This window comes from Arachis hypogaea, chromosome 10 (genome assembly GCF_003086295.3).
Source record: "Arachis hypogaea cultivar Tifrunner chromosome 10, arahy.Tifrunner.gnm2.J5K5, whole genome shotgun sequence".
In the NCBI taxonomy this organism is placed as follows: domain Eukaryota; kingdom Viridiplantae; phylum Streptophyta; class Magnoliopsida; order Fabales; family Fabaceae; genus Arachis; species Arachis hypogaea.
In genome coordinates, this window is record NC_092045.1 from 16794748 (window position 1) to 16806895 (window position 12148).

Consider the following 12148-nt stretch of genomic DNA (forward strand, 5'->3'; position numbering starts at 1 on the left):
TAATACAAAAATAACTCAAAAAATTACCAATAATCAACAATAATTAACCAGAGATCAGAACAAAACAACAACAATAATCCAGCTCTGTTAACAACAATGAACAGCGAAAAAATTAACTCAGAAAATAACTAATTAACCCATAATTAACAATTACCATCAAAATCAACAAAATTATTTTAAAAATTTAACTTAAAAAAAATTATCAAAAACCAAACAAATTAACAAGAATAATTAACTCAAAAGTATATATTAATCATAATTAATTTCAGAAAAAAAAGGACTGAAGAAGCACCGGAGGAGTGCTCACTAGAGAAGACAAGACAGCCGAGCAACAGAGACGTCCGAGAGGAGGTGATGGCCGAGCAGTTAAACGGAGGTGACGGCGAGAAGGACAAGCGAGCAGAGACGTTCGCGTTTCGCGTGAGACAAAGTGAGATCAAAGAAGGAGAGAGAGCGAGCTTGAAGAGATAGAAGCCAAGCAGAGACGTCCGGGACGGCGACGAGAACAAGGCCAACGATGGCACCTTCTGTCGCTGCCGACGACGACGATCACAAAGGCGGGCTTCACGACGAGCACAGAGATGGTGAGGAGGAGAAGAGTAGCGGCGGTTGGTGGTGCTTCGCGACGAGCACAGAGAAGGGGAGGAAGAAGAGAGTGGCGGCGTCTAGGGGCTCACGGTGGCTAGTGGGTTTCACGACGAGCAGGCGGGATGGGGGCTGACGATGGCGACAGTGTTTGCTCTGCTAGGGTTAGGGAGTGAGGGAATTGGGACTGGGAGTGAGGGAATTGGAAAGAAGGGAATTGGATCTGGTGGGTTACTGTGGGTGTTAGTATAGTTAGCCTTTCTTTTCTTTTTATTTTATTTTATAAGAGACAAAACGACGCTATTTTGCTCTTTTACTTTCAAACCAAAAACCGCTAAAAAACTGGACGGTTCTCCCGGTTCACCGGTTAACTGTCGGTTCGACCAATTTTTTAACCGATTTTTTGCCAAAAAGTTTCTGACCTTATCCGGACCGGTTAAGTGACCGGTTTCCGGTTAATCCGGTTGAACTGGCCGGTCCGGTTCGATTTTTAGAACCATGCTCCACCCAGATGTCCACCTACATGCTATAAAGAGTGGACTCCATCCAGGAAAATTCCAAGAGGCCATCACTATAGCCAAACCCAGAACCTTGGCTGAGTTTCGCAAGAAAGCCAAGGGTCAAATGGAGATTGAAGAGCTATGCCAAGCTCGGAAACCCGCAAAAAATCAAACCAATAAGGATGACGACAAAGCGCAGGATAACAAGAAACATTTTCGGTTAACACTGTGTTACGACTCTTATACCCAATTCAACACCAAAAGGGAGGAAATAATCAAAGAAATATCGAATGCAAAACTAATTAAACCTCCCCGGAAGGTCAGAAGCTACCAAAATCTAAAGAATGTGGCCAAGTTAAAGTATTGTGCCTTTCACCAAAAACATGGACATACTACAAATAAGTGTGTCGTAGCCAAGGTCCTACTAGAGTGACTAGCTCCGCAAGAATATTTAGACAAATACATCAGTAGTCACATTCAAAAGCGTACACCACATTCAACCGACCAACTTTCTGCACAGCAATCTTCTCGCGACAAGCAACTCATGCCCAACCCCATCAACCCCGATGTATCATTAATTGTATATCTGGGGGCTTTGCTAGTGGTGGAACTACAAGCTCGGCTTGAAAGCATAGCTGTCGAGCTATGCTCGCCATTGAAGGTGCCCTCAACAATCCACAACCTCTGCCCATCTTCCCAAAGATGACGTTTCAACTGTCTGACTTCCATTCAAATGAGATCAACTTAGATGACCTAGTCGTTATCTCTATTCAACTGGGGGATCTAATAGTCCGCAAAGTGCTATTAGATCCCAGGAGTAGTGCCGATGTCCTTTTCTACTCCACATTCCAAAAACTGAAGTTGAGCGATAACACAATGCAACCATCTGTTGAAGATTTAGTAGAGTTCTCAGCTGAACGAGTACCTGTCTTGGGATCTGTGTGGTAACAGTCCACACTTAGTGAGAATCTTCTAACAAAAATTCTAGATATTCAATACCTTGTGGTTGATTGTTTTACCCTTATAACTTAATCCTTGGTCGACCTTTCCTGAACAAGTTTGGTGCTATAGTGTAAACAATTCATTTCTGTGTTAACTTTTATGTGCAGGACAAACCTTATTGCAACAATTCACAGTGATCACCGTGAAGCTCGGCATTGCTATAATATCAGTCTAAAATTGCCTGTGGCCAACCGAGCTATAGGTGCGCAAATAAACATTGTCCATAACTCACTTGAGCTTCCATCATTAGCCGAATTAGACCCAAGAGCCGAGCTTTAAGACCAACCCACACCAATGGAAGATTTTAAAAAAAATCTCTTTAACTAACGATCCGAACAAGTTCACTTTTATAGGTTCAGCTCTGCAGAAGGACGAGAAAAAGAAGCTCAGTCGGTTTCTTCAACAAAATGCCGACCTATTTGCTTGAACTCCTGCCGACATGCCTGTCATCGACCTTTCTATAATATCTCATAAGCTGGCAATAAACTCATCAAGCCGTCCTATAGCATAGAAAAAACACAACCTCAGCATCGAAAAACGAGAAGCATCCCTAGAGGAAACTAAAAAGCTCATTGATGCCAGTTTTATTTGAGAAATCAGGTTCACAATATGGTTAGCTAATGTTGTCATGGTAGAGAAATATAGTGGTAATAAATGGTGCATGTGCATCGACTTCACTGATTTAAATAAAGCATGTCCCAAAGATGCATATCCCTTACCATCTACTGATGCTTTAATTGATAATTCATCTGGCTTTGCACTTTAAGTTTTATGGATGCATATTTTAGTCATAACAAGATCTTGATGCATCCTTCAGATCAAGAAAAAATTGCCTTCATAACCAAATATGGTAATTTTTGCTAAAAAGTTATGCCTTTTGGTCTTAAGAATGCAGTGGCTACTTATTAGCGACTTATGGATAAGATGTTCGTCAAACAAATTGATCAAAACATGGAGGTTTATGTTGATGACATGGTAGCAAAAACTAAGATCAGCAAGTCTCACACAGACAACCTTGTGGAGATTTTCACACAAGTCAGACAATACATCATGCGACTAAAACCCGAAAAATGTGCCTTTGGTGTCCAAGGAGGTAAATTCCTCGAGTTTTTACTTACAAGCCAAGGTATAGAGGCCAATCCTGACAAATGTCGAGCTATTCTAGAAATGTAAAGTCCTTGAACAATAAAGGAGATCCAACGATTGACAAGGAGACTTGCTGTCTTATCAAGATTCTTACCTTGTCTAGCTTCTAAGTCTTTTTGCTTCTTTAAATCACTCAAAAAAAAAATAACTTTAAGTGGGATGATGATTGTGAAACTGGTTTTTCAAACCTCAAAACTATCCTCTCAAAACCTCTGATTTTGGAAAAACCTGAAATAGGAGAGGAACTTTATCTTTATTTATCTATTACTAACTGGGTTGTTAGTTCTATTCTTCTAACAGAAAGGAACAAGGTGAAAAAGCCTATTTATTTTGTTAACAAATCTCTACAAAATGCCAAACTTTGTTATCCCGAGATAGAAAAGCTCGCCTTGGCACGAATATTCTCAGCTAGGCGCCTTCGACCTTATTTCTAAAGTCATATCATCAATGTTCGAATCGAGCAACCACTACGAGTAGTGCTCACAAAACCAGAATTAGCTGGACGACTAATAAAATGGTATATTGAGCTGTCCAAGTTTGATATTAGATATCAATTCTGAAGATCCATCAAATTGCAATACCTCGCAGATTTTGTTGCCGAGTTTACTACTCCCAACTCCGATGATATGCCAACAGAATGGATGCTTTATGTAGATGGTGCCTCTAGTTCCCAAGGGTCAGGAGCTGGAATTCTCCTTGAAGATGGTAAAGGAATTATTTTGGAACACTCTTTATGCTTTTCCTTCAAGGCCAGCAATAAGCAGGCCAAATATAAAGCACTTATTGCTGGTTTGAGGTTAGCAATATAATTAAATATTTCTCACATAAAGGTATATTGTGACTCTTTATTAGTAGTGTAACAGGTAAATCAATCTTTTCAAGTCAAAGATCCACTTCTAACAAAATATTTAAATATTGTAAAATCACTTATACCTTCTTTCTCAAAATTTGAAATTCATTATATTTCAAGGGAACAAAATCACCGAGTTGACATTCTGTCCAAGCTTGCTAGTACACAATCACACACTTCAACTCTTCTACAAACCACTCTGGTTACACCAAGCATCAATTTTATTAATATTTGCAACATTAACCAAAGTGATGATTGGTGATGGCCTTATATCCATTATTTGAAAACTAGAAATATTTTGTCTAAAATCAGTAATTTGAAATAATTTCGATGACAAATGTAAGACCCAAAGCTTTTGAAAAGTCTTATTATGATCAAGCCTCAAATCATATGGTTATTTATAGCCTTAATTTCAGAAATTATTTTATTAAAGATAATTAAGGCAAGTTTTGATTTATTGGATTTGAGATAAGTTATGATTATTATCCAATTTCACAAATTATGGATTATTTTCTATATTCAGAGTATAAAGTTGGTAGTTGTGAAATAATAAGGATTTCTATATGATTTGGATTAAATAATTAATATTTTAAATATTAAAATTGCTACTTTGGAAAATAAAGGATTTAATTATATTATTTCTAATTATTTTGATTTGGGCATTTTATGGAAAATAATTTGTGAAGTATATAATTAGTGTTGGATTTAATTTGGGTTTCAACTACTATATTGTCCACAATTTTATCAGAAATTACCATAATGCCCCTAACCCTAGCTTTTGAAAATAAAACCCTAAGTCTTCCCCAAACCTAGCCGCCGCAGCCCATTCCCCCAAATGAGGCAGCAGCCTCGTCCTCCCTCAGCCTAGCAACACACTCGAGCTGCAGCAGAAGCCTCCAACCCCTTTCTCCCCCTAAAACGTAAACACACACCCACAGAGGAAAGTGCGTCGGCCAGGAGGGTTGCTGTCGCCGCCAACCGGTCACGGTCGATGCCATCACTGGCGTCGTTGCCAGCCGTGCCACCCGAGGAAGCGATCGGGCAGAAAGGGGGAAACAAGGGAAGGGACCGCGGAGAAGAGGAAGAGAGGGAGAAGGACTTGGCGCCGCCGCTGTTTCTGTGTTCCCCGATGGCGCTGCTGCACACGAGCCGGAGAAGCTCATCCCTGTTGAACCACCGCCACCACCACAAGGGTTTTTGTCGCCGTCACTTGCGCCACCGTCGGCAAGCACGAAGAGAGAGGGAGCACGACAGGGGAAGCCATTGCCGCCTGTCACCGTCGCGTGTCTCTGCTGCGTCACCACCGTGCCGTTGCCGCTCCTGGTTGCTGCTGATGAAATCGCTCCCGCCGCCGCTGTTACTAGGGCTGTCGTTGTCCTCACCAGCTTCCGAGAGGAAGTCACGATGGCGCTCTGCTTCTGTTTCTCTTGCCCGTCGAGAGAGGAGCTCATGGGTGGGGTAAACGCCTCTGCTGTGTTTCTCGATCACTAGTGATGGAGCTCGCATCGCCGTCAGCCATGGCCGCTGTGCCTCTGATTGCCGAGAAACGCCACCGCTGCCGCTGCCGGGAACCGCCACTGGAATCGGTGTCGTTTGGTAAGCTTTAACTTGTCTTCAGTTTCCTTCTCCATTAAAGTTCATATTTACCATGAGAATTGTGATGCGGCTGTGTGCTAGGAGTTGCTGCAAGTTGCCGCTGCTGGAATCACTACCAGGGCTGCCGCTTCATGGTTCAGTCACTTCTTATTTGCGAGTTGATGTGGTTACTGCAAAAGTGAGCAAAACTGTGGTTCAAGCTGCCGGTGATTTCGAGATGAGGCGGAAAGGACTCTGTGAGACGTTTGGGTTATGGTTTTGCGTGTTGAGGTAGGGGCGCTTTCCAAAAACTATGCTTTATGTATTGGAATTATTACATATGGATACTGTTGTGAGAAAATGTGTATTTGGTGATTGTATCGGCCTTATGTATAATTTGATTGTATCGAATGATTATGAATGTTTGTTTGGCTGAATTGTTGTGCGGCTTTATGAAATATAATCTTTGGAAGTTGATTCTTTAAAGATTTGAAATGAGTTTAATCTGTTGAGGATTGGTTTGAATTGAGTCAATTATTTGGATGATGTGAAAGATAGAACACTCTTGAAATTCAGCCTGGTTTACTTTAATTGACTTGGTTTTGGACAAATGATTTGTTATTGAGCCATTTCCTTAAAGCTTTGGAAATGAGTTAAAACAGTTAATATTGAGTTGATTTTTGAAATGGTTTCCCTGAGATATGCCACTGAGGCGACTGTTGGATTTAGCTTGCTTTTGAATTAATTTCTGGTTTTGAGATGTTGAAAAGGAATGAGAAACGGTTTAGTTGGGACCCGAACCGGGTGGCAAAAGTCCAAGTTTTAGGGGAGGTGCTACCGAAATTTCTACAAAATCCTAGTCTTGTTTGAAAAGTCATTTAAAAAGGGTTGGATTTGAGAAATTGTATTATTTGATTTATTAAGAGAATATTTATGTTTTCAAGCTTAATTTATTTAATGAGCTTTATGCGTTGAGTTCGGCTTATTTAGAAATGAACTATTTTTACCGTTTGAATCACTAAAGGAAAGAATGATGCTCTAATATTGATTTCAATATAAAAAGGACATTTTAGTGATTTTAAAGGAATCTAGACTTTTGATTGAGTAATTAAGTTTGAGGCAATTTGGAAGAGTTAGAAAAATGGGTTCCAAAAAGAAACTTGAAAGTGGTTTGATTCAAATAAACTGGTTCCATTTCAAATGAGTTAATTTTTGGACCGGGTTGGAACTTGTGATTTGGTATGGCCGGTTTTACAGTAAATTCAGTTTTATTTACTTGAACCGAGAATCTATGATTTTAAGAGTTTCAATGAATTTTAAGAAATTGATATAGGTTGACCTTCCCTAAAAACTTGGGACTCTGCCGAGAAACTTTTGTTATAAAATCCCATTGTTGGATGGGTGATTTTGAATGCTTTGAAATAAATCCTTAACTTGCCATGGTTTTGGAAGTTTTGGAAAGAGAATGCCGAGAGTGGCTTTGTTTTAAAAAGGGAACTTACTTCGAGTAAATTTGGCTTATGAGCCTGAGATGATTTGAAAATGAGATCTTCAAAGCCAAGGCTGAAAAGAGTTGAAACTTGATTTCAAGGTGAGATGATTTAAGAAAAAGTGATTTATGGCTTAAATGCCGATTTTATGAATTGATGATGTTGAATGTGGAAGTGCTGTTTTGTTGTGAGCCGGAATGGCTGTGTATGATTATAAATATTGGTTGGTTCTGGATTGAACCGTGAGCCGGAATGGCTGTGTATGATATGAATATTGGCTGGTTCTGGACTGAACCGTGAGCCGGATGGCTGATATGGATGTTGATCCATGGATGAGAATTAATGCATGTATATGCTGAATTATTAATAATTGTGATTTGCACTTCCACTATCTGAGATACGAGTTTCCCTGGGTAGTAGCAGTGGCTAGCCACCACGTGCTCCAGGTTGAGACTTGATACTCTGTTGACCCTATGTCGTAAGTGTGGCCGGGCACTGTGAAAGTCCCGGATGAGCTCGCCCCCGTAAATATTCACCAGTGAGGGTGATGGATATGGATCATGTTTATGATCAAGTTTATGATGAGTATAACTCGAGTTGGGGATGCGCGACAGAGGGACAGTCTAATGGTTAGCTACCAAGACTTGTCAGGTTGGCTCTATAACCGATAGATGATATCATCAGCCACTAGGGACAGGCATGCATCATATGCATCTATGTGAAATTGTTTGGGTGTGCATATTGTATTTGGTTTGCCTTTATGATTAACTGCTAATTGTTCTACTTGCAATAATTGTTTGTTTGTGCTTGCATCTTCTTATTTGTGTTTGCTACTAGGATTCTGTTGGACTGTGGTGATTGGTTGATGGTTGGATTGTTTGGGCCTAAAGCCGTGGTTGGAATGAGATGAACCGATGGTTGATTTCGGTTTGTATTTTTGGTTTGGAATAAGATATGAAAAGCTATTTTGTTTTAACATAGATAAACCGCCTTGAAAGGCTTTTGAGTTTTTGAGAATTGAATGGTTCCTCTTTCAGAAAAGATTTCCGACTTTACTTTTATTGTAAACTGTTGTTTTTGAAAAGAGGCATAGGACGGTTATTAATCACTGGTACGATTTATCTTCATGTATCCTATTACAGTAATTCCTAAAAACCCTCTACTGAGAACCCTTTCGAGGATGATGTTCTCACCCCTTACATTTTTCCCCTTTCAGGATATGGACGCAGAAGTTACGAAGAATTTATTTAGTTATTGTTGTGATGCTTTGTATGGCCTTAGTTATTATTTATTGTACCCTCGCCTTTATCTTGATATATTCTACAAGAGGGATAGGAATTGTATTTGTTAATGTTTGTAATATTACTTATATATATGTATGTATATATATATGGATGTATCTTTTAAGAGTTTTTGTAAGTTGTATGGTATCTATGGATGTACTTTGTCGAACAAAAGTATTCTTGGGAGCGGTTTTGCGGTTTAAAGTTTTTAAACAGGCTCATATTTTAGTATTAAATAGTATAAGTGTCGTCGTAATATCCGAGCTATCATAGTTGCGCAGCCGGAAGCATGAGCTTTGGTAGTTAGGGTGTTACAACAAACCTCATTCTTTACATTGTTAAATGATAACTTGTATAGACGAGGATATACCGTTCACTCTTGAAATGTCTAAACAGGTCAGAGGCAGATCTCGCCCTAGCTGAGGCTTATGAAGGAATATGCAGCACGCATGCAGGAGTACGGAGTCTATCTTCCAAAATTCTCCGTGCTGGCTTCTTCTGGCCGAGCTTACAGAGAGATTGTCATCAAAAGGTAAAATCTTGCACAAATTGTCAGAAACATGCTCCAATAATACATGTCCCAGCCGAGCTATTACATAACTCTGAAGTAAGTTGGCCATTTTATCAATGAGGAATTGATATTCTCGGTCTGTTGGGAATAAGTAGTATGACCACAATCCAATCAATCACGTGTCAAATAATTTGTTATTGTTATTATATTAAAATGTTAATATAATAACGTCCTTGATTAAATTTAGAGATTTATCATTGTGATAATGATTATAATATTGAGAGATAAATCTTTTATAATTTAATTTAAATTGTTCTTGGTCATAGGATTATTAAAAAGGACATTAATAATCCGGAAAGATCAATATATATATATATATATATATATATATATATATATATATATATATATATATATATATATAATGGTCTTCATTGGATGAAGATTAATAGATCTCATTTATTAAATTATATATATGGATGGTGCATATAGAGATATGACCATTGAATTGACTCACTTTGAGAATTCCTAATGGTTATAATTACCGTATATTTGTCAATAGGATATTCTCAAGATGAACATAGTAATAGAGTTTCCTTTGACCTGCGTCTGTCATAGTAATTAACAATGTATTTATTATACTTTGATTCTAGACACCTAATACCCTAGGGTGCCAGTTGAATGGATATTGGGTATGATTTAAATACTTGTAGAATTAATGATTAGTCAATAAGGAATCTGTCAACTCTCGGTAAAGAGTTTGAACTCTATGATTATAATGACTAAGATGAATAAAACCTTGGCCAAGGGAATTCAATGAATGAAGAAATGAGTTTCTTAGGTCATTCACAGTTCATTATAATAATGGTAACATGTTAGAGTTTGACAATTAAACCATACTCTAAGGGTTAACCAAGAGCTGAAAAGATAGAAGGAATTATACTTTGTTCTTCTAAGGTTCTTAGTGAAAATATATTACTTCATACTATCGGGTCATTGAGGAGTGTTGCTAGACGCCATCTTTGATTAGTAAATTTAGTATGACTAATTTACTACCCGCTTAGTATTGAACCTATGGGGTCACACACTAACGAGTGTTCTAATCTTTGCTGTAGAATTATTTAATTATTATTTTGATTTGATCAAATAAATAATTATATTAATTCAAATGAAATATTATTATTTTTTTGCTAGTACCAAGAATATAATAATAGTATGATAATTGAGAATATTAAATGAGATCTAAGAATAATTAGTTATTCTATTTCTAAATTTGAATTCTAAATTTCTTATCAATCCATACAGAGCCAAAACAACTGGCCAAATACAGAACCAAAATCATCACAAGATCGAGCACCTACAAAAGAGCACCTATATCAGATAACTAAAAATTGTAATTTACCTTATACATGTACTAAAGCCGTACCTATAAATATTGATCAATAGCAACATCCCCAACCTCATTAACTAAGGTTACTTCGGATGATGACTAAAACGTCTCATCAGCAACAAACATGAAAGAGAAATTATTATCCCAAATTGAGGACCCATCACCTCCATTGGCAAAACCATGCAACTTTTCTTGATTACTCACGATAGTAGTCAGCTCCTCCAGTGAAATCTCTTTTCCTTTTTCCAATAAGTCATCAGAAACATCCACATCAATAAGATCGGTCTTCTTCTTTTTAAATACTATTGACAAACCCCAATTTGACGGTTTGTTTTGTATTGAATTTAGAGCATTTTGATAACCTTTTGTCATATTTAGCCTAGGAATTAGCATGGTTTTGTTATCTCTCACATATTTGTGCTTAAGTGTAAAAACATGCTTTTTAAGCCTTATTTTGATGAATTCTAGTTTCTCTTTGATTCCACAAGATGCCTTGATGTGTTTGCTAGTAATTCCAGGATTGGAATAGGCTAGGCATGGATCAAAGGAAGCAAGGAAGGAAGCATGCAAGTGGAGATAAGCATAAAAAGTCAAAGAAGCAAAGTCAGCCATGCACGCGTACGCGCACAAGGCGCTCGCGCGCACATTGCGAAATTGGCCAAGGACGCGCACGCGTACCATGCGCGCACGCGTCGGTGATCGCACATGACTCCATTAATGCAACACGTGCCTGGCGATTTTGGAAGGCTTTAGCAACCAACTTTGGCGCCAAAATGCATATAAGAGCCAAGGATTGGAGGGGATTGACACACATTCACTCCCATAGACTCATTTTACATCTTAGGTAGATATTTTTTAGTTAGTTACATTTGTAGAGAGAGAAACTCCAACTTCTCTCTAGGATTCATCTTCATTTTTCTCAATTCTCAACCATTCCTTGGTGAGATCCATTGCAACTCTCAATTTACTTTGTTCATGTTGTAGATCCTCTTCTCTAATCTCAATTAGTGTTTGTAATTGTTCAATTCTCATAGATCTTAGGTTTAACTTTGTTGTTTTGGATTCTATTAATTCATTGAAGATCTCATTTTCATTGTTGTTCATTGTTGATTCTTGTTGATTTCTTGTGTTGAAGTACTTTGCTTCTAAATTTCTTCTCAATTTTACTATGTCTTTCATTCTCGCTCTCCAAGTGTTCGAGAAAATGCCAACTTTAGATATGGAGTAGTATCCCCTCACTTGGCCTAGTAGTTGAGTCATTGGAGACACTTGAATAATGGATGTCAATTGTTGATTAAGAATTGAGAATTGCTAATTGACTTGGAGTGCACTAAAGCTAGACTTCCCTAGGGTAAGACTAGGACTTGTGACTCAAGTTAGTTACTTTTACTTGACTTCCCTCTATAATAAGGGGTTAACTAAGTAAAGCAACACTCCTTTGTCATCACAATTGAAGGAAGCTATAGTGATGGAACTTCCAATGTTCAACCTTGGCCAAGGCTTTTAATATTGATTGATTGTTGTTTTCTTTTATTAGCACTTTTATGCCACACTCTTCAAGCCACAAAAGACCACTTAACCAATAACATGCATCTTTGTAGCATTCCTAGGGAAGAACGACTCGGGACTAATACTCTCGGTTATAGATTGTAGAATTACTTTGATAATGGATTCTGCGTCGGTTTAGACTATACTACGATTGATTACTTGATAATTTCTATACCGGCAAAAATTCATTCGTCAAAATGGCGCCGTTGCCGGGGAATGCGCATGAGTGCCATGTTTTTGGTTAATGTAAATATGTGAATATTGTGAA

General features: G+C 38.2%; 1 long non-coding RNA gene across 1 annotated transcript; it reads left to right on the top strand.

The window, feature by feature from the left end:
* The first annotated feature begins 4898 nt into the window (after positions 1–4898).
* Positions 4899–8605, top strand: LOC140175818 (uncharacterized). Its single transcript, XR_011866487.1, has 3 exons — positions 4899–5679; positions 5761–5949; positions 8365–8605. It is a non-coding gene; the product is annotated as an uncharacterized lncRNA (long non-coding RNA).
* Positions 8606–12148: the final 3543 nt, after the last annotated feature.